General features: G+C 36.9%; 1 protein-coding gene across 4 annotated transcripts in view; it reads right to left on the bottom strand.

The window, feature by feature from the left end:
- Positions 1–26,467, bottom strand: part of NRG3 (neuregulin 3) — a 1,228,440-nt gene that overhangs the window by 217,796 nt on the left and 984,177 nt on the right. The gene's annotated exons all lie outside the window — the stretch shown is intronic.

Raw genomic sequence — 26,467 nt, 5'->3', positions numbered from 1 at the left:
GACTCAGCTTTCTTTATAGTTCAACTCTCACATCCATACATGACTACTGAGAAAACCATAGCTCTGACTAGACAGACCTTTGTTGGCAAAGCAGTCTCTCTTCTTTTTAATATGCTGTCTAGGTTGGTCATAGCTTTTCTACCAAGGAGTAGGCGTCTTTGAATTTCAGCCATGAAATTAAAAGAATTCATTCAGAGATCTTGTTAAAAGAAAGATTCTGATGCCATTTGGTCTGGGGTGGCACTAGAGAGTCTGCATTTCTAACAAGTTCATGAGTGATGCTGATATTGCTGGTCTGGACCACACTTGAATTAAGTTCCAGAGACAGAAGAAACTGCATTGTAGTTCCACATTGTAGTCCCATTGAAGTCTTAGCTCTGCTACATATAAGCATGTCACTTGGATGTATGGCAGCCTCTGAGTCTTAGTTAGGTAGATAAAAAATACTTTGCTGATCTTGTTGTGAGATATGATGATGATGTCAGTAAATACTGGAGCACAAAGAAGGTATGCAGGATTATCAGTTTGCTTTACTGAATGCTTTAAAAAATATTTGTTCAAGGTGTTACTGAAAATGCAACTATTATATCTCAAGCGTAATGAAAATAAACAGGTCAATATATCACCTAAATAAGTCAAAATTAGATGTAATTTCATTTTTAGAACATTTATATTTCCCTGTACTTTAACAAATGTCTCATTTATAAGCTGAACAGGATTAGAAGGAAGGAAATTGTTGGAAAGGTATTGCAAATATTCAGAAAAGAAAGAGGTTAAAATATGTTTTGAGATGGCAACTTCCTCCCATGACATTTTTGTCTGACAACCAATTAGGGCCTTGGCAGCAAACAGTCTTCAGGAGAGCTTTAATTCCATCAAATTAAAGTAAAGAAAGGTTGAAACAAAATGGGAGCTTGAGTCTTTCAAGTGTAAGTAGAAAATAAGTAGAAATATTTCAAAAATAAAATGATTAGCATCAGCCAAATAGGAACTGAAAATGTTATAAACAAATATAACATTTTTATATCATGCCTGAGAGGTTACCTAAATCATGTACTAAACTTGACTACAACAGACTCTATCAGAAACACTTAGGATCAACTAAAGAGGAAGATGAGACTTGTCTAATTTAGTTCCCTGGTTCCAGACGCCCTATCAGCCCACTTACATCATTTGTGTCTAAGTTTCTGTTGGCCATTCAATAATGATTCTCTTTTCTCCTCCTGTTTAGCTACTCTGAAATGATGTGCCGATGGCACGTGACAAGTCTAAAAGTCACAAATGTGAGACAGCATCTTAAAACCAAAGTCTTCTCTAGACACTAAAGCTCTGAAAAGTCTCTATCGGGTTTAAGTAGGGCTCCTTTAGCTGCATTCTTATAGCAACTGTGGGTCCCTGAGAAGAATCTTGACTTGCTCTCTACCACCTTGTCCATCCTCTGCTAATGCATGACGTGGGAATGATGCTACAAACGGCACCACCACCACTGAGCTCACACACCCCAGAGCCTGTGCTCTACAACTGGAGAAGCTACCACAATGAGAAGCTGATGCACCACACCTAGGGAGTAGCCCCGGAGTAGTAATGAAGATCCAGCACAGCCAAAAATAAATACATAACTTAAAATTTAAGAATTAAAAAAACACAATAGTGTCGTCCAAATATTTAGACACTTGGCATAACCCCAAACCTTAACTGTCATCACCAATAGTCAGAAAAACTTACAAGTCATGCTTATAAAAGAAGGTGGCAATGAGATTTCATGGGAGTCTCAAACTTCTTTGGGTCTCATGCCTGCCCAAGGGCCACATTTGGTGTTTTACTGGGATACCATTTGCCTTCCAAAGAACATAACAGGAGCCACCCAGGGGTTCTGTAAAACAAATAGCTCTCTAGCAACAGAACAGGATAGAGTTCTTCTTCTTCTTTTTTTTAATATTTTTAAGAAATCACCATTCCATAAAATCTCCCTAAAGCTACATTTTTTCCCCTTCCTCTCACTGGATATTCCAGGACAAATTTGAGAATAAAAATCTAGCAATAGTAGCAAAAAATTAAAACATTTTGATCTGAACTCAGAAGTCCTTGGCTGGTGTTCACCTGCCTATGGCCCACTGAACTCAGAGACTTTAGTCTGAAATGGAGTTTAATTATTACGGAGCTATCTCTAATTTTCTAGAGGAAGACCATGAGGCTCAAGGAGCTTAACCAATTTTCCCAAATCATAATAAACTCATCAGAGGCATCTCCATGGAGACCACACTGGTTCAGGTTCATGTCAACTTCTTCATGCTCGAATATGTTAGCTTTGTAACTGATGGATCTACTTCTACCCTCCAGATAACTCTCCACTTTCCAACAGATTTCGTACCAGGGTCTGAAAGGACCTGCCTTATCCAGCAACAGGAAACCTCTCCTTCAAGCCAACTTGATTCTTACGCATTATCCTCCAAACACATTTTCCTTCCGTCTATAACCTAGGACAGGCTCATATCTTTCCCACAACTGACACAGGTAAGATATTCCTTCTCCCGTCATTCCCCTTGGGTTCTCCAAGTTGCTGGTCTTTCTCATGCTTATTTCAGCCTACACTGTATCACACATATGTGACTTCATTGAAGCTCTCTTTGTTATCCTCTTCCATAGATTTTTCTTATTGTATCCATAGTGCCAATGAATCTCAATTACATTTTATTTATCACCTATTAGTTTATCGCCATTATCACACTAGCATGAAAACAATACCATTAGGACAAATGTATCAAATAAAAAAGGCAAGGGCCTTATATTTTTTCTGAAATAAAAAGACTAGGGATATATATATTTGCTTTCCAAGGACTCACCAATGATTGCTTAGCTTGGAACTCTGCACACACACTAAACCAACTCTTTACAGAACCCTATAGATAAGTACTCTGTCCTCTGAGCTAAGTGATATATTAACAATCAATATTACCATTAATAATATCATCTATGGAAGAAGACAAAATGTTTGTCTGAACAAGATACTGTTGACAATGCCAAGAACTAACAGTGGGTCTTCAGGGTCAGAGATGACCTCCTTCAATAAATAACCATTTCATAAGCATATTGACTTCGGACTATTATGTCGGTAAATGAAGTTTATCATATAAACTGGAAATTGTCATTAATTTCATGCCTGACACTGGATGGCTAAACTTAGAGAATAGATGAGGTCCAAGACTTCTTCTGGACAGCAAGGACATCAAGCCAGCCAATCCTAAAGGAAATCAACTCTGAATATTCACTGGAAGAACTGATGCTGAAGCTGAAGCTCCAGTACTTTGGCCACCTGATGTAAAGAGTCAACTCTTTGGTAAAGATCCTGATGTTGTGAAAAATTGAGCACAGGAGGAGAAGGGGGCACCAGAGGATGAGATGATTGGATGGCATCACTGATACAGTGGATAAGAGTTTGAGCTAAATCTAGGAGATAGTGAAGGACAGGGAAGCTGGCATGTTGCAGTTCATGGGGTTGCAAAGAATCAGCACAACTGAGCAACTGAACAATAACAACAACAAGCCTTATTCTATAGGGAAATATCCATGTATTTGGATACAGAATTTATTATCACTCTTATTACTTGTATTTACATATTCATTTGCTTCATTAACATTAAAAGCAGGTTAATTTAAACACTAAGTTTTCATATAACTCAAGAGTGATCTTCTAAAGACAAATTTTAAGGGAAAGAACAAACAACATTATTAACTGTTTCAAAAAAAATTTTGCATACTAAGATGTTGTTAGTACAAGCATCCTGAAAAGATATAGTTGAAAGGAAATTTTAATGAAATTATCTGCCCCAAAGTCTTTTTCCCCCCAATCGTTGAAATAGCTGTATGTTTAAAGGCAAAAGATGTCAACTAAAAAGAATTTACTTGTCAAAAATACAAAGGTACAGATTTTAAACAAAGGAGAAGTCATATCCCATGAAAGTTTATCTAGGGTACCTCTGCTTTAGGGTATATGTTAAACTGTGCAATTCAGACCACCTTTTTCACTAAAAAATATTAAAAGCTGGGAAAGATTGACAGCAAAAGGAGAAGAGGGTGGCAGAAGATGAGATGGGTAGATAGCGTCACCAACTCAATGGATGTGAATTTGAGCAAATTCTGGGTGATACTGAAGGATGGGGAAACTGGGCATGCTGCAGTCCATGGGGTTGGAAAGAGTCGGACATGAATTAGCGACTGAACAACCATAACAACATAGGGTATTAGTATAAAACTAAGGGAAGTGTATATTAAAAATCTTCTTAAAAGCAGTGTAGAGTAGAGTAGAGATGATAAAAAGGATTTGTCAGGCCAACATCTAGATAAATGGGACTATATAAAGTGGTAAACAGATCAGGGAAGTCATTTGTACACTAAGAAATCTCACCAGTCACAATAAAATTGAACTTTGGCTTGGATGACCAGAGCCTATCCAAGTTTAATACTGTAAGTGTAGTCTCTTTAAAAGGAAACTAGACCTGAAAATAGCTAAATATTTGAGATAAATTTTAAGCAGAAAAATAAAACCACTATTCTTCATTCAAGGGAAGAGCATGAAAAACTAGTGGGGCTGATTAGTGAAGGGAAAATAAAATTCCCTAAAAAGTCATAACACCAAATCTTTCTCTTACATGGATGTAGTTTAAATTCACCTGAATGGGCCAAGGAGTTTCAAGGCATGAATTTAAAGATTTCCAGGCACTCAGAGCTCCTGGTAACTAACATTTAAAAAGGCATTTTCACTGAAGTCCTCAGAAATTCGCAAAACAATTTACACCAGTAATTTCTAAAGTAAATCCCCAGTATACACATGAAGCACACAGGAAAATAAGTTTCCATGAATAAAAGTCATCAGTGGAAAAATAAAACACAAATTCCGATTTCAGACATGGTTTTTAATGTAGCTTACTATGTTTTTAAAAAAGAAAAAAAGTCAAGCTAGAAAGTATCTGTATGTAACATGGCATAGCAAAATACAACCTAGTATTTTGGGGAAAAGCATAATTGCTTAGCCCACGTGGAAGAAAAAACATATAAAAGGAGGAGCCAAAGCGCTTTCTCTCGGACTCTCTCTCCCGAGTGCATGCGCTCTATCTCTCTCTCTCTTTTTCTCTCTCACTCTCTCTCTCTCTCACTCTCTCTCTCACTCTCTCTCCCTCCCTCCCCACGCACTCCTCCACTCTCTTCTCTTCAAGTCTTGGATTCTTCTGCTATCTTTTAAATAAAATGGAGCTGTAACACTGAAAAAAAAAAAATCAAGATTTTAAAACTGGATCGATTTATGAGATTAGAAATAGCTAAAGAGATACATAGTAAACTGGAAATAAGGAACAAGACTTATCTAGAATTCAGCAGAGATCAAATAACATGAGAAAAATGAAGAAAAATAGACATGGAAGATAGTGAGGATCTAACATGCATTCAAGGTTTCCAAAAGAGAAGAGGGAGGGAATAAAATAGAGGCAACACTTAGACAGAACAGATAAGAAATTACAAAAAGGATGAAATAAGCACAGATTTAAGAATTCAAAGAATTCCAAATAAAAAAATAAAGAAGAACTATGCATGGTTTATTATAGGTAAACTCCAGAACTTCAAAAGCAATGAAGATTAAAATCAGTTAAAAACACTGATTACCTCCAGAGAAATAACAGACTAATAGCAACAATGGAAGCCATTGAAAGTAGAGAAAGTAGAACATATATTCATTATGTTAAAGAAAAAAGATTCTTGGCTAGAATTTATATTCCAATGAAATTGTCTTTTAAGTCTGAAGCAAATAAAGACATTTCTGGACAACCAAACATAAGAGTTTTTCACCAGCAAAACATTACTAATCAGTTGCATTACATTTCACTTAAAAATAAAATTAATATATTTTATATAAATATATATATACATGTATAGTTAAAATATATAACAAACTATGTCAGGAAATTGTACCAGCTAAAAGAATAAAGTAATAATGTCAAACTTGCAAAATTATTTCTTAATCAGGAATAAAAATTGGATATAATCAAAGATATGAAAAAGCTTTGCTTCTAACCACATTTGGTTACCTGGGACCTACCCTTCCTGCTACATACAACTAAAAAACAAATAATATCAGACATTGGAAGTCAAACGGTGCAGAACTGTGATCACCGACAGTGGAAACTTGAGGGGAATCAAATGAGGTTAGCCTGCTGATTGTTCCGGCTTTCCACCCGTAGATGCCTTCTGATCCATGGCTGGGGTATCGCAAACAAAACACGGTGATTTCACTAAACTGGGGAGACAGAGACAGAAGTTTGGAAAACTGAAGCAGCTCAAAATCATGGCTTCCCTTTGGCTTCCAGTCTGCTTTCTACTTTTGTGAGGGTCAACTTAGCAGAGGTGGCTCCTCCCCATCATCGTAGTTAAATACAGGTTTTCCAACACTTGCAGAACCTCACTGCTCTCTCACAGGAGACCATGGCTCTGGTAGCCAGTGACGCTTCAGACACTTCAGCCACAGACGCTTCAGAACCAACTGCGCAGAAGCTCCTCCACTGAATTTCAGCACTGGGATCCCTTCCTCTAAGAGAGCAAATATCAATAACAACAATCTCTCCCTTTGTTTCCCGGATCATACAATGAAAAATATATTTAACAGCTGCTTCTTACAGCTGCCACCTCTGTGATAATTCAAGGTTCTTTTTGGTTGTTTGTTTTGTTTTTCTAGTCACATAATTACATGTGGGATGTAGTTAGTGTCTAGTTAAAATAATTTAATATAAAGAATTGTTAAGAAAAACTGTTTGATCTCAGTCTCCTAATCAGGCCTGATTGTTACAACTAACACAGCAAGAAAATTTAATTCAAAGTGTATTAAAGATCTAAATACAAAAATCAAAAATACAAAAGTTTTTGAAAGTGATATAGGAGTATACTTTCAAAAATTCAAGGTTGAGATGGACCTCTTATACACAATTCCAAAAGCACAAACTAAAATGGAAAAGGTAAATAGGTAAGCATTATATTAAAATCCATAATTAACTTCAATCACCAAAAGCATCAGAAACCCAGTGAAAGTGGAAATCATAGTATATTCCCAACATACACATGGCCAAATATTTTGAATAGTAAAGAAGTACTATTATTCAATAAGAAAAAAAAAAAACAAAAACTGGTAACCAAAGAGAAAAATGGGCAGAAGACTCAAAGAAGCACTCAAAACAAAAAAGTAAGGGGATCCAAATGACCATAATACATAAGGAAACATGGTGATGGAAATACAAATTATTTCCATCAAATACAAATATAAAGACACATTTATATAGAGAGCAAAGTGGCGAAATAAAAAACTCCAAAATAATACCTAGACGCTTACTCCTTGGAAGGAAAGTTGTGACCAACCATTCTGAAGGAGATCAGCCCTGGGATTTCTTTGGAGGAAATGATGCTGAAGCTGAAACTCCAGTACTTTGGTCACCTCATGTGAAGAGTTTGACTCATTGGGAAAGACTCTGATGCTGGAAAATGTTGAGGGCAGGAGGAGAAGGGGACGACAGAGGATGAGAACATACACATGGCCAAATATTTTGAATAGTAAAGAAGTACTATTATTCAATAAGAAAAAAAAAAACAAAAACTGGTAACTAAAGAGAAAAATGGGCAGAAGACTCAAAGAAGCACTCATAACAAAAAAGTAAGGGGATCCAAATGACCATAATACATAAGGAAACATGGTGATGGAAATACAAATTATTTCCATCAAATACAAATATAAAGACACATTTATATAGAGAGCAAAGTGGCGAAATAAAAAACTCCAAAATAATACCTATTGTTAAGGATGCAAAGCAACTGGAATGTCAATTGCCGTTGCTGTTTTGCTTAAAATTGTGGCATTGCCTAGGACATCTGGACATGTACAACCCCCTTCAAGTCGGTCAATCCATTTCCAGCTATATATTTTAAAGAAACACTATATTCAGGACAGGTCTGATATTTTTTCCCCTTGTTTCAAGTTCTTGGCTTTTGCCTTGCTGCTGCTGCTACTGCTAAGTCACTTCAGTCGTGTCTGACTCTGTGCGACCCCATAGATGGCAGCCCACCAGGCTCCCCAGTCCCTGGGATTCTCCAGGCAAGAACACTGGAATGGGTTGCCATTTCCTTCTCCAATGCATGAAAGTGAAAAAATAAAGTGAAGTCACTCAGTCGTGTCCGACTCCTAGCAACCCCATGGACTGCAGCCTACCAGGCTCCTCCATCCATGGGATTTTCCAGGCAAGAGTACTGGAGTGGGTTGCCATTGCCTTTTCCGGCTTGCCTTATGACATGCAATATCAGAAAACGGCTTCTCCTCCCAGTGTCTATGGAGGCTTCTTATTGAAGGGCTGTGTAAATTGTTGAAAATAGAGTCTGAAACCTCTGTGTAAACACACAAGAAATCAATAGAAGATTCATTAAATTACAGTATCCAAGGTAATCATAATTTATTTTCTAAAGTGTTTTGAGTAACAGGAAACTTTTCAATAATCTTTGCTGTGCTTAAGATAATAATGCCATTAATTAGTTTCCTTCCTTCAGAGACTTCTGGATATTTTATAAACTATTTCTTTTTCACCCTCATGGGAAAAAAGTCATCATGCATTCAAGCTGCAATCAATGCAGGCAACTCTATGGAAAGGGATTGTCTTCTCCACTTGATGTGCTCCAATTATTTCATGTCTTAATCCATTTATCTCTGCTGCAAAGACTGAGACACAAGGAGGGCGACAACATCCCAGGCAAATTCTTGGCCAGATGGATCAGGAGGAATTGTGGCGTAAAAACAGCAGTGAAAAGAACACCAGAAACAGCAGACTATATCCTAATTTGCAAATTAGGTATCTTAGTAAATGGCTGACCTTGGAAATACAGAATGCTGTCAGTCATAAAGTTGCTTTTATGTAAGAAGTTTTGCTCAAAGGAAGCGTTCTCATGACTTAATTCAAAAACATCTTTCAAGGGCCTAATCTGTGAAATGCAAGATAACATGCATTTCCATATTTCATTTTTGTTTAGATAGTTCTTATTCTATGAAAATTTGAGAGCCCTAATAACATTGGTCACTATGAGACCATGATTAAATAAATATAACATTAACTCATTCAGTCTAAAATGAAAGATGAAGCGATGAATTCTAATATCTGTTGATGTGATTTGAGGTAATTCTCAAAACAGTCCAATAATACTAAGAATAATAATTAACCATAATATTAACACTTATTGGTTACTTCTTAGGTACTGGGGCTAGATGCAACACAGATGTTGTCTCATATAATCCTTACATCAGCCAAATAGAGTAAGATGAAATATTTTAATTTTCATGTGAAGACAGAGGTCAAGAAAAATTAGGCTACTTGTATATCTTTACATTGAGGTATACATGTACCTCATCTTGCAGGGGCAAGAATTCAAACCCAGGCCTGCCCACTTCCAACAGACTCCGCTTGTTCTAATATAAACTTCAGTCTTAAAGTAAATTTTTTATTGCCTAGTGTCTGCCAAGACAGCATCAGGTGCTTGGAGTTGGATCTGATATTCCTTTATGGTGTTCTATTATCATCAATATTATAACATAGAAAAAAAAGAGAAAAAATTATAAAATAAAATAAACTACAAAATAAAAAGATAATTGCTAAACTTACATGTGCAACATGCAAAAATGTACTGTTTTGGGAAGGAGGTGAACCAGGGAAAGTTCATGGAAGAGAAACCTGAACTGGATCTGGAAGGATGAGAAGAAGTTTGCCAAGCTGAGAAGAGGGGAGGATACTAAAAAGAACAGCAAAAACACAGATCAGAGATTTTTTTTTTTAATTTTATTTTATTTTTAAACTTTACATAACTGTATTAGTTTTGCCAAATATCAAAATGAATCTGCCACAGGTATACATGTGTTCCCCATCCTGAACCCTCCTCCCTCCTCCCTCCCCATTCCATCCCTCTGGGTCGTCCCAGTGCACCAGCCCCAAGCATCCAGTATCGTGCATCAAACCTGGACTGGCAACTCGTTTCATACATGATATTTTACATGTTTCAATGCCATTCTCCCAAATCTTCCCACCCTCTCCCTCTCCCACAGAGTCCATAAGACTGTTCTATACATCAGTGTCTCTTTTGCTGTCTCGTACACAGGGTTATTGTTACCATCTTTCTAAATTCCATATATATGCATTAGTATACTGTATTGGTGTTTTTCTTTCTGGCTTACTTCACTCTGTATAATAGGCTCAAGTTTCATCCACCTCATTAGAACTGATTCAAATGTATTCTTTTTAATGGCTGAGTAATACTCCATTGTATATATGTACCATAGCTTTCTTATCCATTCATCTGCTGATGGACATCTAGGTTGCTTCCATGTCCTGGCTATTATAAACAGTGCTGCGATGAACATTGGGGAAAAGATGCTCAACATCACTCATTATCAGAGAAATGCAAATCAAAACCACTATGAGGTACCATTTCACACCAGTCAGAATGGCTGCGATCCAAAAGTCTACAAGTAATAAATGCTGGAGAGGGTGTGGAGAAAAGGGAACCCTCTTACACTGTTGGTGGGAATGCAAACTAGTACAGCCACTATGGAGAACAGTGTGGAGATTCCTTAAAAAACTGGAAATAGACCTGCCTTATGATCCAGCAATCCCACTGCTGGGCATACACACTGAGGAAACCAGAAGGGAAAGAGACACGTGTACCCCAATGTTCATCGCAGCACTGTTTATAATAGCCAGAGATTTTTTAGATACAAATATAAATGATTTATTTGAGAAGTTAGAATTTTTACTTTAAGTGCCTTCACTTTTAAAGAGAGGGTGTTGAAAAGAGCAGACACAGAGCTCAGCAGAAAGAATATACGACTGAAAAGGAAGGTCTGCTAATACTTGCTAGTACAAGTTTTGTTCTAAATAATGGATGTGTTCAGTAACCACCATTTGCAAGTCACTGGGACTCTCTCTCAGTGTGATCTTGCAGTGTCTTCATCAGCTGGGACCTTCAAAATTCAAAACCTCTGATGGCCTAGACCTACTGAAACTGAAGCTTCATTTCCTCAATATCACTAGAGGATGTGTGTGCACATTACATTTAAAGAGCACTGATTAGATCAAAACAATAAAGTCTAAGAGAAGCTGATGTAAAGTTATATGATTGACTTCAATATACTTGGGATACTGTCATCCCAATAAGGCAGTCTATTTACTATAGCAGAAAGCTGTTATCTAATCAGACTAAGAGTGGGTAAAGTTCCCAGACTTGGTGACTCCTTTGGTGAGGGAAGATCAATTTGAGAATGTGTATCTCCCCAGAAAACTTACAGACCATGTTGAAATGCCAGGGCTCTGTAAGTTATATCAGTTTTGACTGTCTACAGTCCCAAGCCTAACAAAGGGCGGTTACTTGGTGACAAAAGGGTGTCTGGATGAAAATGGATTGAGAAGAGTCATTTGCATTTATTAAGGCTCTGTGTTGTGATGAATATTTTATATATGCTTTCTCATTTAAGCCTCACTTAAAAGAGAGGAATCTATATATAAGATAGATGACCAACAAGGACCTACTGTACAGCACAGAGAACTCTACATCATATCCCATAATAACCTATATGGGAAATAATCTAAGAAAGAATGAATATATGTATATGCATGACTGAATCACCTTGCTGTTCACCTGAAACTAACACAATGTTGTAACTCAACTATACACCAATTTTCAAATAAATAAAGAGGAATCTGAGGCTTCAAAAGGATATTTTAATTTTCCTAGGTGTGACTGTAGCAATAATACGGATAGTAGTTTTAGTGATAGATAAAAGTACTAGACGCTTACTCCTTGGAAGGAAAGTTGTGACCAACCATTCTGAAGGAGATCAGCCCTGGGATTTCTTTGGAGGAAATGATGCTGAAGCTGAAACTCCAGTACTTTGGTCACCTCATGCGAAGAGTTGACTCATTGGGAAAGACCCTGATGCTGGAAAATATTGAGGGCAGGAGGAGAAGGGGACGACAGAGGATGAGATGGCTGGATGGCATCACCAACTCGATGGACGTGAGTCTGATTGAACTCCGGGAGTTGGTGATGGACAGGGAGGCCTGGCGTGCTGCGATTCATGGGGTCGCAAAGAGTCGGACACGACTGAGCAACTGAACTGAACTGAACTGAAAAGTGTTAGCATTTACTTTGTACTTTGCTATTGTTGTTTAGTTGCTAAGTCATGACCGACTCTTTTGCAATCCCATGGACTATAGTCTGAGGTCTCCTCTGTCAATGGGATTTCCCTAGCAAGAATCCTGGAGTGAGTTGCCATTTCCTCCTCCAGGGGATCTTCCCAATCCAGGGATCAAACTTGCACTTTCTTTACTGGCAGGTGGATTATTTTTATTTTATTTTACCACTGAGGCACCAGGGAGTGATACTGTGTATTTACTATATTCAGAATACTGGCCTAAATGATTCTGTGCTCATTATCTTCTCTAATGTTCACCATAAACCTGGGAGAAGATATGACTGCTTCCATTTTACAAATTAAGGCATGGAAAAGTAGACAGTTTAAGTGATTTGTTCACAGTGATATAAGTTAAAACTATCCTAAAACTATTTATGTTTGAACATAGGTGTGCTTGGCTCAAAAGCCCACACTCTTTCATTAGCACCAAAATAACTCCAAGAGCCATCTTTTTTTTCATTTGTAATCTTCTTCAAATGGCATATTCTTCATGGCATAATCTTCTTCAAAGGGCTTCCCTTGTGGCTCAGCTGGTAAAGAATCTGTCTGCAATGGGGGAGACCTGAGTTCGATTCCTGGGTTGGGAAGACCCCCTGGAGAAGGGAAAGGCTACCGACCACAGTATTCTAGCCAAGAGAATTCCAGGGACTGTATACTCCATGGGGTCACAAAGAGTCAGACACAACTGAGCGACTTTCACTTTCACTTTCAAGTGGCATAAGAGAGATTCTCAATTCTCTCATAACTTTTCAAAGAAAGAGAAAAAGAAAGAAAAGGAGATCATTCCAGGTGAATAATTATATAGAGCAAGATTTATCAGATTATTGAACTAACATTTGGTAAAAAAAAATGCCTTTCAGCAAAGATGAAATAAGTACACTTTTGTTTCAGTTGCCTTCATTGATTTACACAGAGATGGATGGGTAAATGGATTTTCCCAACCTATTCTGCCATGTCAAGTCTCACACAAATAATAAGTGCAGAAATATTTACATGCAATTTACAAGATATTAAGTATACATTTTCAAAACCAACTTCTAAACTAACCCCCACATCCATTTATCAAGTTATCCAGTCATTACCCAGTCACACTATAACAAAATCAATGGATGTGTCTGCATCCATCCAACACAGGTATCTTTACTGCCGGGTAGAAAGATTTAGAGGAAGTGAAAGGGTTTGGGTCTTTGTGGAACTCTGTTTGAATCCCAAATCCCCCACTAATAGTCACATGGCCTCAGAAAAGTTCTTTCATACTCTCTAAATTACAATTTATTTCACATTGAACAAGCATTTGGGTTACTTTGGAGGACTGCTGTGAAGATTCAACACAACCACAAAGAATCTGGTGAACAGGACTGCATCACAGATGCTTCTTTTCTTCCACATTAACCCTGGCATTTTACATAATCAAAATTAGAAGATACGTGTTTCTAGCTTGAAATCAATATATCTGAGTAAAAAAGATAAATTGTTTAATTAAACTGACAAGGACATGCAAAGTTCTGAGCAGTTACCATAATCTCTAGTTTTTTTAGTTTTAGTCCATTAAATCTGAGTTTCCCAATTTGATCACCTTGAATGGAACATTTGTTTGCACTGCAGTTAGATCATGCAGAGTAGCCTCAGACTGATTTACAAAGAATGAGATACAGATGTTCAGACCCTTCTGTGGCTTCATTTTCTGCTGCTGCATACAACTTCCCACTCTAACTTGTAGATATTTACATTTATCTAAGATGCTACTCGCTTGTGACAACACTCTGAAACTTCTTTCTCAGTCCCGAATGATCTTTCCTTTTCCTAATGTCTAATTAAATATTATTTAAGGAATTTGATTTCAAAAATTCACAATAAGTACAATAATCTCTAGTGGATTTTACTTTTGTTTTTATCCAAATCATTGTTATTTTTAACATGTAGTTTGATAGTAAATATATATCTAACGGTAGAACTTTCCCCATATTTGGAAAGAGATGCTTTCCTCGTGCTAATGCTAAGTCACGGCAGTCGTGTCCAACTCTGTGCGACCCCATAGACGGCAGCCCACAAGGCTCCTCCGTCCCTGGGATTCTCTAGGCAAGAACACTGGAGTGGGTTGCCATTTCCTTCTCCAATGCATGAAGTGGAAAGTGAAAGGGAAACTGGTCAGTGCAGCTTACATACAAGAGACTTTGGTAATTTAAAAGAACTTAGAAAAAGCAGGGTATAGGATAGCAATGAATCATGTTGAGTGTTAAATTGAACGTGTCTATTGGAACAGATAATCTGAATTTACCATCACATCCCACGGACGTTATGTGGAGAAAACAAATGTCATAGGAGCTCCCGAGCATATCCATCCTCCAGATTATTGCTTTCCCTATAAATTCTGTGCACTCTTCAAACACGGTCTTAAAAGATAAGCTTTGTTTGCCCCAGGTAAACAGGCTTTTTCATCCACAATATATCTGTCATATTTGACTGCTGCCACTCAGCAGTGTGGCAAAAGGCAGTTGAAGATTACAATTCTCCATTTGCACAAAGTCTAAATAATGAAATCTGTGGATACCAATGACACAATAATTAACCCTCACTTCTCTAATGCCACAGCTTGACACCAGAAATTCATTGTTGGAGGACCTGGAAATCTGCTAACGGTCTTCATTCCATTTGGAATGTGTCAGATCATTTTTTGAAGACAAAAATAAAAATAAAAATTTTATAACACTGTCTTGCTGCTACTGCTGCTAAGTCACTTCAGTGGTGTCCGACTCTGTGTGACCCCATAGACGGCAGCCCACCAGACTCCTCCGTCCCTGGGATTCTCCAGGCAAGAACACTGGAGTGGGTTGCCATTTCCTTCTCCAATGTATGAAGGTGAAAAGTGAACGTGAAGTCACTCAGTTGTGTCCAGCTCTTAGTGACCCCATGGACCACAGCCTAGCAGGCTCCTCCATCCATGGGATTTTCCAGGCAAGAGTACTGGAGTGGGGTGCCATTGTCTTCTCCGAGCTGAATTACTAAATTTTCTTAAAGGAGAGAGGTGCTTCTTACTCAGCAATACTTCTTTTAGGGTTTCTTCTTGAAAACATAACAGATACAATAAGAAGTCAGATTTTTGTATTTAAAATAGTAGGCTTCTATTAAAAAGAATGAAATAATGCCATTTTCAACAACATGGATGGACCTGGAGATTATCTTAATAAGGAAAGAAAGTCAGACAAAGAAAGACAAATATCATATGATATTGCTTATATGCAGAATCCAGAAAAATCATACAATGAACTCACTTACAAAATAAAGACTCACTTACAAAATAAAGACTCACAGACTTGGAGAAGGAACTTATAGTTACCAGAGGGGAAGGGCAGGAAGAGTGATAAATTTTGAGTTTGGGATTGATGTAGACACACTGCTATATTTAAAACAGGTAACCAACAAGGAACTACTGCATAACACAAGGAACTCTGGGCAATATTCTGTAATAATCTAATAATAACGCTGGCCAAAATCTGTAATAATCTGAATTCTTCCAATAATGGAATTAAAGAGTAACTTGTATATGTATAACTGAATCACTTGGCTGTACATCTGAAATTAATGCATTGTTTATCAGGGGTATTTCAACATAAAAAAATCTATATATTTTTAAATAGAGTATTACTTGGACATGTAAACATGAACCTACACAGTAGCTCAGGCTCTCTTCCCAAGCATGCAGCAGACAACAACAGGTACATTCACTTATCTCTACAAGGAATAAGAAGCGGCATAGCGGTAAAGAATCAGCCTGTAATGCAGGAGATGCAAAAGACACAAGCCCAGTCCCTGAGTTTTGAAGATCCCATGAGGTTGGAAATGGCAACCCACTCCAGTATTCTTGCCTGGAAAATTCCATGGACAGAGCACCCTATGGGGTCACAAAGAGTCGTGTCCAACTGAGCACGCATGCATGTGCTACCGTATACATGGAAATCTGGTGATGTTTCCTCAGAGTGGAATTATCTTCTTTTATTCTTCTCTACTGACTCGATGGATGTGAGTCTCAGTGAACTCCGGGAGTTGGTGATGGACAGGGAGGCCTGGCGTGCTGCAATTCATGGGGTCACAAGGAGTCAGACACGACTGAGCGACTGATCTGATCTGATCTGATCTGATTCTTCTCTACTGGTCCAAAGTGGCCTTTTTTTTTTTTTTTTTTTTTGGACAGCAGTGTTTCATTTACCCAACACCAGTAACTCTGATGTGGCTCAGTTCTGAGCAGAGTGGTTTATGTGATGTGACAAACATCAGGGTACAAATTGCTATGAGAAAGAGGAAAATGTAGCTTTTCTTTTTCAAGGAGATACTCCAAGATATTGTCTCCTGTGTATAAAAGTGTTGAAAGGATAGCAAACAGCAACATACTCCTAGAGGGTGACACCTGGAACAATCTTAGGTACACTTTGATATATTTTAGTATAGTTATAATTGTCATAACAGTAACTGTTTTATAATTCCTACTGGCTACTGTTATTTTAAAACTTTTAATTCTTTCCACTGTGCTGAGAACAAAAACAAGTTGAGGATCCATTTTCCTTAAAGAAGGCAGAATCAAGCCCAACTTTGAGTGACAACACCCACCAAAAGTATTTTCTATGTAAATGGAAGCCCCCAAGCCCAGTAAGTGTGGTTGGTTCTGCAGCATCACTTGCAAATGAGTAAGAAGAGTTAGAGGAAGCAGAATCCTTTTCTGAGATGTGGATGGAGCTGAGAGTGGGAGGAGGGAACAGTTTTGAGAAATACTTTGAAAGCGAAAATGAGCAGAAAAGGGCAGTTGATTAATGGCAGTGTGAAATAAAACACTGATGGGTGCTTTTGAGTTTTTAATCTGAAGGAATGAAAGAGAAGAAACACCATTTTTTCCGAGTCATAGAATTTTAGGTGAGGTATAGATTTAAACACTAAATAGGTGGCTTATAACATGGGTCACCCTAGATGCCAGTGAGACACCCAGAAAGGCAGCTGGCTAGTCGTGGGTAAAGCAGGTCAAGAGTAGAGTGGCATATTTGGAATGCAGTAGAAGTCGCTGCAGCTACAGAGTAGAGTGAACTGAATGAACTGACCAACAGAGAGCTGTAGGAAATGTGCCCTTTCTGTGATGAGATGAAGACAAGCGCCCGAATCAGAGCAGGCAGAAGCTGCTGGAGGAGAATCACGGGGGAGCAGCATCCTAATCTACCATCAACCAGGGGCCAGAGAAGGAAAGTGCCAGGAGACCAACAGTGTTACATGCAACAGAACAAAAGTAAAGACTGATGTCAAATGTTCATTTTCATTGGAATTATCTTCTTTTTTATATCTTAATTTTTCTAATCCTCTCGATTGGGAGTTTTTCTAATTTTGTTGTTCTTTCATAGCTCCTTTAATTTATTTGAGCTATGTTAAAAATCTAGGTATTAGCTCATCTTTTTTTTTATTATTATTATTTGAGGGATGTTTTTCCTTCTGCTCATATTCTCTTTCCTAATAATAACCTACAATAATTTTAGACGGAAATTGACCGTGATTAATTCTCATCCTCTTCTTACTGTTCCTCCTCCCTTTTCTCTTCTCTCCCATCTCTTCCTTCTCCTTTTTCTCTTCCTTCTCTGGAGTTTCTCTGTACTTTTAGGAAGGCAGGTGGGGATGGGTCAGAACAATTTCTTAGCATTATGGCTCTAGAGCTCCCTCTCCTGTCATTTTTTCAAAGTAATAACAACAACCAAAAATGACCTCACATTTACTGATAGTGTAGCTTCTATTCAGATGCATTTGGGTTTTATTCTTCCAGTGATTAGGCTGCTTCTCCGTGGTGGACCTACCAGGCTTCAGTGGGAGTTGTGTGGCAACCTGGGGTGCTACTGGGTTTTGAGGATCTTATGAAGATCTGTACGGTATACTCTGTAACTTGTGTTTAACAATAAAGTAGCGTTTTAATGTTTTATTACTGAGTAAAATCCATCCTTCAGGAGAATGTGCCACAAACCATGACCTCTTGTAGGCCTGAAAGTGCATATATAATACCCTGTTGTACCAGTTTATAGGTCTGTCTTAGAAGCTCCACTGCAGTTGTGTGGATACTAGCCAGACCTCAAAGGACAGTATTATGCATCCTGTTTTTAAGAATATACATAACTCAACATGAGTCCTTTGGTAAAGGAAATAATAGATATGCCAGTTCAAAGAGAAACAGAACTGAGTGATAAAAAGAACTTCTTTTAGAATGAAGGGCGCCTTAATATATGTTTCTTAAGCATGAGAAAGAATTGGGGGAGGTGAGATTAAAAAGGCAAATGCTGAATAAAGAATACAGTCCAAAAGAACAAAATCCAAAGTAATTAAGAAAGGCTTTTTCTAAAAGGATTAGCTTTGCAACACACACACATGCATGCACGCACACATGCACACACACACAAGAATACCTCCCTCTTTTGCGATACCAATTTATCAAACTTTGTCTGACAATCTTCAGTAATGAGGAGCCAATTACTCCAGACAAGACTCATGTACAGAGAGATCCTTATTTTATTGGTTGGAGGACATTTTACTTCCTGTAGTTTTGCACATGAGTTTCAATCTCTTTTTCTCAGCACCAGTCAGAGAAGATATCAGTTTCTGTTTATATGTTTGCCTTTACAAATGTGAGTTTCTGGTGGGGAAAGAGGTAGAGACTTGCTTCCTTTTGTCCAGCACCAATGGCACATCTGGGTGAGGGGCCAGTATTCCATAGCTGGGGGATACGTATTAGAGGAAGAAAGTACTCAGGATACAAAAGATGATGGGGAAGTGAATTATAGGGCACATTGATGTTAGCTAAGCTCCACTGATCCACTGTGGTAAAAGAGGAGATTATTCTACAAAATGTGTTTGTCTGAGCTCAAAATCTGTTTTGTGACAGCTGGAAGCCTAAGCTTGAGGGCAACTTGGTTGGTTCTACCCAAGAGCCATATGGTCTGCAGCCAGGTCCAGCTCTTAGGAATATAGCAGCATGGCATGTCTACAATTAGTATTCTTTCTTCTGTTTATTAAGCAATTGTATTTGGTCACAAAAGGCTTAGCCTTTAGAGAGTGAACAGAGTAAACAAATGAACAGACTGGGCTTTTATTATACCCAAAATTGTGTGACTCAGCTGAATAAGCACCAATTTATACTTACTAATGAGAAAACATTTCAGGCCAAGCAATGCATTTCAGTAACATGGAAATTTTACCTAATAGATTAATACAAAAACCTTGGAAAATAGAGAGATTCCATGTCCTACCAGACTCAATGATACTAGTTATGTATTCTGAAACTAACACTGATCCTAAGGAATGATTTGTGGGAGAGAGAGGAGATTTAATCATGGGTCTGTGGAGTTTGATTATTTTTCACCAAAAAAAGAATTTATGGATAACATTCGGAGTAAGATGACACTGAATTCATTATATGAGGTATCTTCCTATGCTGGGCTAGAATGAAGGAAACAAATATATAAAGTAGAAATACAGAGTGATTTTCACAGCCTAAGTCATACTCCAGGCAGCTTGGGGGAATCGTGGCAGAAGTGGTAGCTGAGAGTTAAGCTGCTGCTGCTGCTGCTAAGTCGCTTCAATCATGTCTGACTCTGTGCGACCCCATAGATGGCAGCCCACCAGGCTCCCCTGTCCCTGGGATTCTCCAGACAAGAACACTGGAGTGGGTTGCCATTTTCTTCTCCAATACATGAAAGTGAAAAGTGAAAGTGAAGTCGCTCAGTCGTGTCCAACCCTTAGCAACCCCATGGACTGCAGCCTACCAGGCTCCTCCATCCATGGGATTTTCCAGGCAAGAGTACTGGAGTGGGGTTCCATTGCTTTAGAATTAAGCTATTACATGTTAAAAAAAAAATAATAATAAAGAGAATGTGGTGGACTGTATTACATTATAGTGTAAAATTCTCATTAACTCCATTGAGGGAAGAATTTATTTTATTGTGCTACTGATGTTAGGCTTGGCTCATGATTTGCTCAAGCCAATGACATGTGAGCAGAGTAATTTGACTCCTAATGGAAGAGGATTTAGGAAAGAGTGACCAGATTCTATATATCCTCTGATCAAGCAAGAGAAAACCCCATCTTCCCAGGTTTCAGAATGTAGGTGACAATGAAGAATAGCCACAGCACTTCCAGCCAACATTAAGCAAGAGCGAGAAATAAAACTTTTGTGTGTGTGTGTGTGACATGGAGGTAATGGAGTCATTGGCTACTGCAATATAACCAACCTTACTCTGACAAGTCCTTGGATCTAAGAAGGCTTAATGTTTAAACCTGCCTTATGCTGACTAACATCTGGATCTCATGACAGAAAATCATGTGATGGGAAGGGTGGGAATTTTCCAGAGTTCTAGTTTCTGGGTAGCTGCAGGCCTAGGAAGACTCACAGTGAGACACTGAATCAAAAAGGCCTCATGGGTAGTGAACAGTTTCTGTCATACCCTTAATACTACCTCAGCACAGAAAGGTCCAATCATATTTCAGTGATTCTTTTAAGGACAGTGGGCCAGGAAATCTTGGGCAGGAAAAAGTGAGCATAAACAGAGAAACTCAGACTGAAGCAAACAAACAAAAATTTTTACTCAAAATGAACCAGCAAATCCAAATTCCAAAATTCATGTTGAAATCAAATGCTAAAATTACAACACTGCATCCAACACAGAAGACAAATTGACTCCAGATGGAACGACAAGATTTTTAGAAGTTAAATTATGCTTCAGGGGAAAAGTTTTATTTTTTTTTTCTTTTGAACATCTAATTTTCAAAATACAAGAGATTGTGAAATAAAAATAAAGAAATAATGAAAACTTGATTTTACAGGTAGATTTTAGAAAGAAATATACAGAAGACTAAGAAATGACTATTAAAAAAAGTCATGGTATAAGAGAGGTAAGTGAATTGGAAGACATTCTCACAAAATAGAGGGTGTCAATAATAATGTGGAAATTATAAAAATAATGATTAAGATATGTCACTGAAATGTGCAATAATTTAAATAATTTTCATCAGGCAGAAGAAGTCAGCAGGTAAAAAAACAAGCAAACAAAATAAAACAGGAAAAATAAAAGCATATCTATTGAGATTATCTAGTTTGAGGAATAGCGTACCTCACACCATAACTCATACTGACATGTGCATAATGGACATCCCGGAAGAAGAGAGAGAAAACAAAGCAAAAAACATTTGAAGAAACAACAACTGAAAACTCCCCAAATTTAATGATGAACAGTTGGCACATCAAAGAAGCTCAGCGAACTCCAAAGAGGATAAATTCAAAGAGATTTTATTCTTGATACACTATTATCAAATGGTCAAAAGATAAAGATTCTTGGAAACATCAGTAAAAAATGAGGCATCACATCAAGATACCCTTAATAAAATTATACACAGTCATCTCATCAGAAACCATCAAAGCCAGGATTCAGTGAGGTGACATTCTCAAAATGTTGAAAGGAAAGACAATCAAAAATTCTATATTTAGCAAAAGCGTTCTTCAAAACCAAGGGAGAAATTAAGGTGTTTCTACATGAGAGAGAGAGAGAGACAGACAGAGAGAGAGAACTTGTCACTAGCAGAGCTGCCCTACAAGAAATATTAAAAACAGTACTGAGGGCTGAGATGGAAGAACATTAGACAATATCTTACATATACATGAAAAAATAAAGAAAAAAGGAGGAGGGTGGAGGGTTCAGGATGGGGAACACATGTATACCTGTGGCGGATTCACTTTGATATTTGGCAAAACTAATACAATTTTGTAAAGTTTAAAAATAAAATAAAATTAAAAAACAAAAACAAAAAATATATATATAAGAACATATAAAAAAATAAAGAACATTAGACAGTATCTCACAAATACATGAAAAAATAAAGAGCAAAAACAGATTAAATACAAAGATAAATATTAAATACATTATAGATTTTTATAAAAAATATTAAGCAACTGATAAAGATTATTTTATTATAACTTAAAGACAATTATCCTCCATCCATGAGATTTTCAGGCAAGAGTACTGGAGTGGGTTGCCATTTCCTTCTCCAGAGGATCTTCCCGCCCCAGGGATCAAACCCAGGGTCTCCCTAATTGTAAGCAGACGCTTTACCATCTGAGCCACCAGGGAAGTCCATATAAAGCAATAAAATAAATTTTGTCTATGAGATTATGATGCATAAAGAAGTAGCTTATGTGATAATAGGAACACAAAGGAGTAGGAAATGGAGCTATATGTGAGCTAGGTTTTGGTGCAAAATTGAAAGCAAGTTGCTATTAATACAAATTGGATGGTTTTAAGATATTTATTGTAATATACAATGCAATGACTAAGAAAATAAAATTTAAAACACAAAGATAAAATTAAAATAATACCCTAAATATATTATTTTGAAGAGAAAGAAGAGTGTGGTGGAAGTATAAGGAACAAATAAAGACATACAATATCTGAAAACAAATAACAGAGAGGCAGAAGTAATTCTGCCTTAACAGTAATTACATTAAATGTAAGTGGGTTCACACTATAATACAAAGCTACAGTAATCAAATCAGCATGGTATATTCACAACACAGAAATATAGATCGATGGAACAGGACAAAAAGTCCAGAGATAAACCTACACACCTACGCTCACTTAATCTGTGGCAAAGGAGGCAAGAATATACATAGAGAAAAGATAGTCTCTTCAAGAAGTGACACTGGGAAAATAGGGCAACTACATGTAAAAGAATGAAATTAGAACACTTCCTAACGTCATCCACAAAAATAAACTCAAAATGTGTTAAAGACCTAGATGTAAGGCTGGATACTATTAAACTCTTGGAGGAAAACAGGTAAAACACCAGCATAAATTACAGCAAGATATTTTTCAATCTACCTCTTAAGAGTAATGAATACAAAAACAAAAAATAAACAAGTGAGACCTAATTAAACTTCTGCACAGGAAAGGAAACCATTAAAAAATGAAAAGAGGACCTGTGCAGCAGGAGAAAATATTTGCAAACAAGGCAACCAACCAGGGATCAATTTCTGAAATATACAAAAAGCTCGTACAACTCAACAACAGAAAAACAAAGAACCTGGTCAAAAATAGGCAGAAGACATAAGTAGACATTTCTCCAAAGACATACAGAAGGCCGAAAAAGCACATGAAAAGATGCTCTACATCATTTCTTCCTCCAGGGGATATTCCAGACTGAGGGACTGACTCTGGGTCTCCTGCATTGCAGGTGGATTCTTTACCATTGCACCACCAGGGAAACCAGAATACTGGAGTGGGTTGTCAGGGATTGAACCTGCATCTCTCATGCCTCCTGCATTGGCAGGTAGGTTCTTTACCACTAGTGCCAACTGGAAAGCCTACTAATCATTAGGGAAATGCAAATTGAAACCACAATGAGATTGCACATTTATATATAGATATAGATATATAGATATAGATAGATAGATATATTGGAATATGATTCAGCCATAAAAAGGAATGAAATAATGCCATTTGCAGCAACATGAATGAACCTAGAGATTTATACTGAATGAAGTCAGACAAAGACAATTATCATATGATATTACTTATATGTGGAATCTAAACAGGGTACAAATGAACTTATCTACAAAACAGAAGTAGAGGTACAGATGTAGAAAACAAACTTAAGTTTGCCAGGGGATAATGAGGGGGAGTGATAAATTGGTAGATAGGAATTGACATATACACATTACTATATATAAATCAGACAACCAATAAGGACCTACTGTATAGCACAGGGAAATCTTATCAATATTCTGTAATGGCCTATATACGAAAATAATCTAAAAAAGTGTGGATATATGTATATGTATAACTGATTCACTTTGTTGTACCCCTGAAACTATCAAAACATTGTAAATCAACTATACTCCAATAAAAAGTATAAAATATAAGTGGGTTAAATATTCTTATTAACAGGTATGTATTAGCAGAATGGATTTTTAAAAAATTATCCAAGTCTTGTGTCATCTACAAGAAATACACTTAAGATCCAAATAACCAAATGGATTAAAAGGGAAAAAATAACCCTTGAAACATGAAACAACATTTTATTACCATGAAACGTTAAAATAGGATCTGAAATTGAGCTGTAGGAGTTGCTTGTATATTTTTGAGATTAGTTGTTTGTCAGTTGCTTCATTTGCTATTATTTTCTCCCATTCTGAAGGCTGTCTTTTCACCTTGCTTATAGTTTCCTTTATTGTGCAGAAGCTTTCAAGTTTAATTAGGTCCCATTTGTTTATTTTTGCTTTTATTTCCAATATTCTGGGAGGTGGGTCATAGAGGATCCTGCTGTGATGTATGTCGGAGAGTGTTTTGCCTATGTTCTCCTCTAGGAATTTTATAGTTTCTGGTCTTACGTTTAGATCTTTAATCCATTTTGAGTTTATTTTTGTGTATGGTGTTAGAAAGTCCTCTAGCCAGTCCAGGTTTGATGCACGATAGTGCATGCTTGGGGCTGGTGCACTGGGATGACCCAGAGGGATGGTATGGGGAGGGAGGAGGGTTCAGGATGGGGAACACATGTATACCTGTGGCGGATTCATTTCAATATTTGGCAAAACCAATACAATATTGTAAAGTTTAAAAATAAAATAAAATTAAAAAAAAAAGAAATAATTCAAAGCTCAAAGAATAAAATACTTTAAAAGGATATGAAAAAAATTTTTTTAAAATAAAATAGGATCTGAATGGTTATACTAATACCAGACAAAATAAACCCTCACTAATGCAAAAAGAAGATACACAGACTAAGAGAAAATATTTCCAAATCATGTAATTTAATAAGGCACTTACTTGTATACAGAATAGATAAAAGAACTCTTACAATTCAGTAATACAAAAGAACTCAATTAACACATGGGCAAAGGGTTGGTTGGACATATTTTCTATACAAATGGTCATTTAACAAACAAAAAGATGCTCAAAATCATTAAAATCTTTGGGAATGAAAATCAAAGCCACAATAAGGAATAGCTTTTTGCTCTCCAAAATTAAAATTTAAAAGTGATTAAAAAGTGTTGGTGATTAGCCTCTAATTAAAATAAATTTAAATTAAAAAAAAAGTGCTGGTGAAGATGTGGAGACATTTGAACCTCATACATTGCTGGTGGAAATGTAAAATGTTGGAGCTGCTTTGGAAAATTCTTTATAGTTATTCAAAATGGTAAACATGGAGTTACTATATCATCAAGCAATTCTACTAAGTATAAATGCAAACGAAATGAAAACATACATATGCAGAAAAACCTGTACTGAATGTTCATAGCAGCATTATTTCATAAAGTATGTATTTGAAAACAACCCAAATATTTATTAACTGATGCATAAATCATGTTACATCCATACAATGGGATATTGCTTTGTAATAAGAATGCCATATAAGTGAACCTTAAATACATTATGCTATATGCAAGAAGTTGAACACAAAACAACATACATTGTATGATTTTACTAATACAATATGTCCAGAACAGGCAAATACATAAAAACAGAAAGTAGATTAGAGACCATTAGGGGGAGGGGGAAGGATACCGGGAGTGACTTTTAATAGATCTGGGATTTCATTTTGGATGATAAAAATATTCCACAATTAGATAGTGGTGATAGTTTTCACAATTCTGTGTATTTGCTAAAAATAAATGAATTGGACAGGCTAAACTTACATACCATGTGAATATCACAGTATGTAAATTATATCTTATTGAAGCTATGCTACAAAAATATCATAGAGGAAATATAATTTTCCAAAAAAGATAAAAGGAATAGTAGAGTATTTCCTAGTAATATTAAATTCTAGAACATAGTAGAAAATATTTTTAAAGCACTAAGAGAAAATAATTATCACTGTTAAATTGTACACAAAACTATCTAGAGTAACACAAAATATATTTGCAAGATTCTTGGAGACTGACAGTTTACCAGTCTTGAACTTTTACCAAAAAATACCTTTTAATAAGGAAAAAAAATTGAGGCTAGTGTAATAGGACCGTAGAAAGGATGATGAATACAAAATTGACTTTAAAACATCCTGCTGCTAAGTCATGTCAGTCGTGTCCGACTCTGTGCGACCCCATAGACAGCAGCCCACCAGGCTCCTCTGTCCATGGGATTCTCCAGGCAAGAGTACTGGAGTGGGGTTAAAACATCCTATATATCCAAAATAGTCTGCTGAAAT

The sequence above is a fragment of the Bubalus kerabau genome, chromosome 1 (genome assembly GCF_029407905.1).
Source record: "Bubalus kerabau isolate K-KA32 ecotype Philippines breed swamp buffalo chromosome 1, PCC_UOA_SB_1v2, whole genome shotgun sequence".
NCBI classification, from domain to species: domain Eukaryota; kingdom Metazoa; phylum Chordata; class Mammalia; order Artiodactyla; family Bovidae; genus Bubalus; species Bubalus kerabau.
This window is presented reverse-complemented; position numbering and strand designations above follow the sequence as displayed.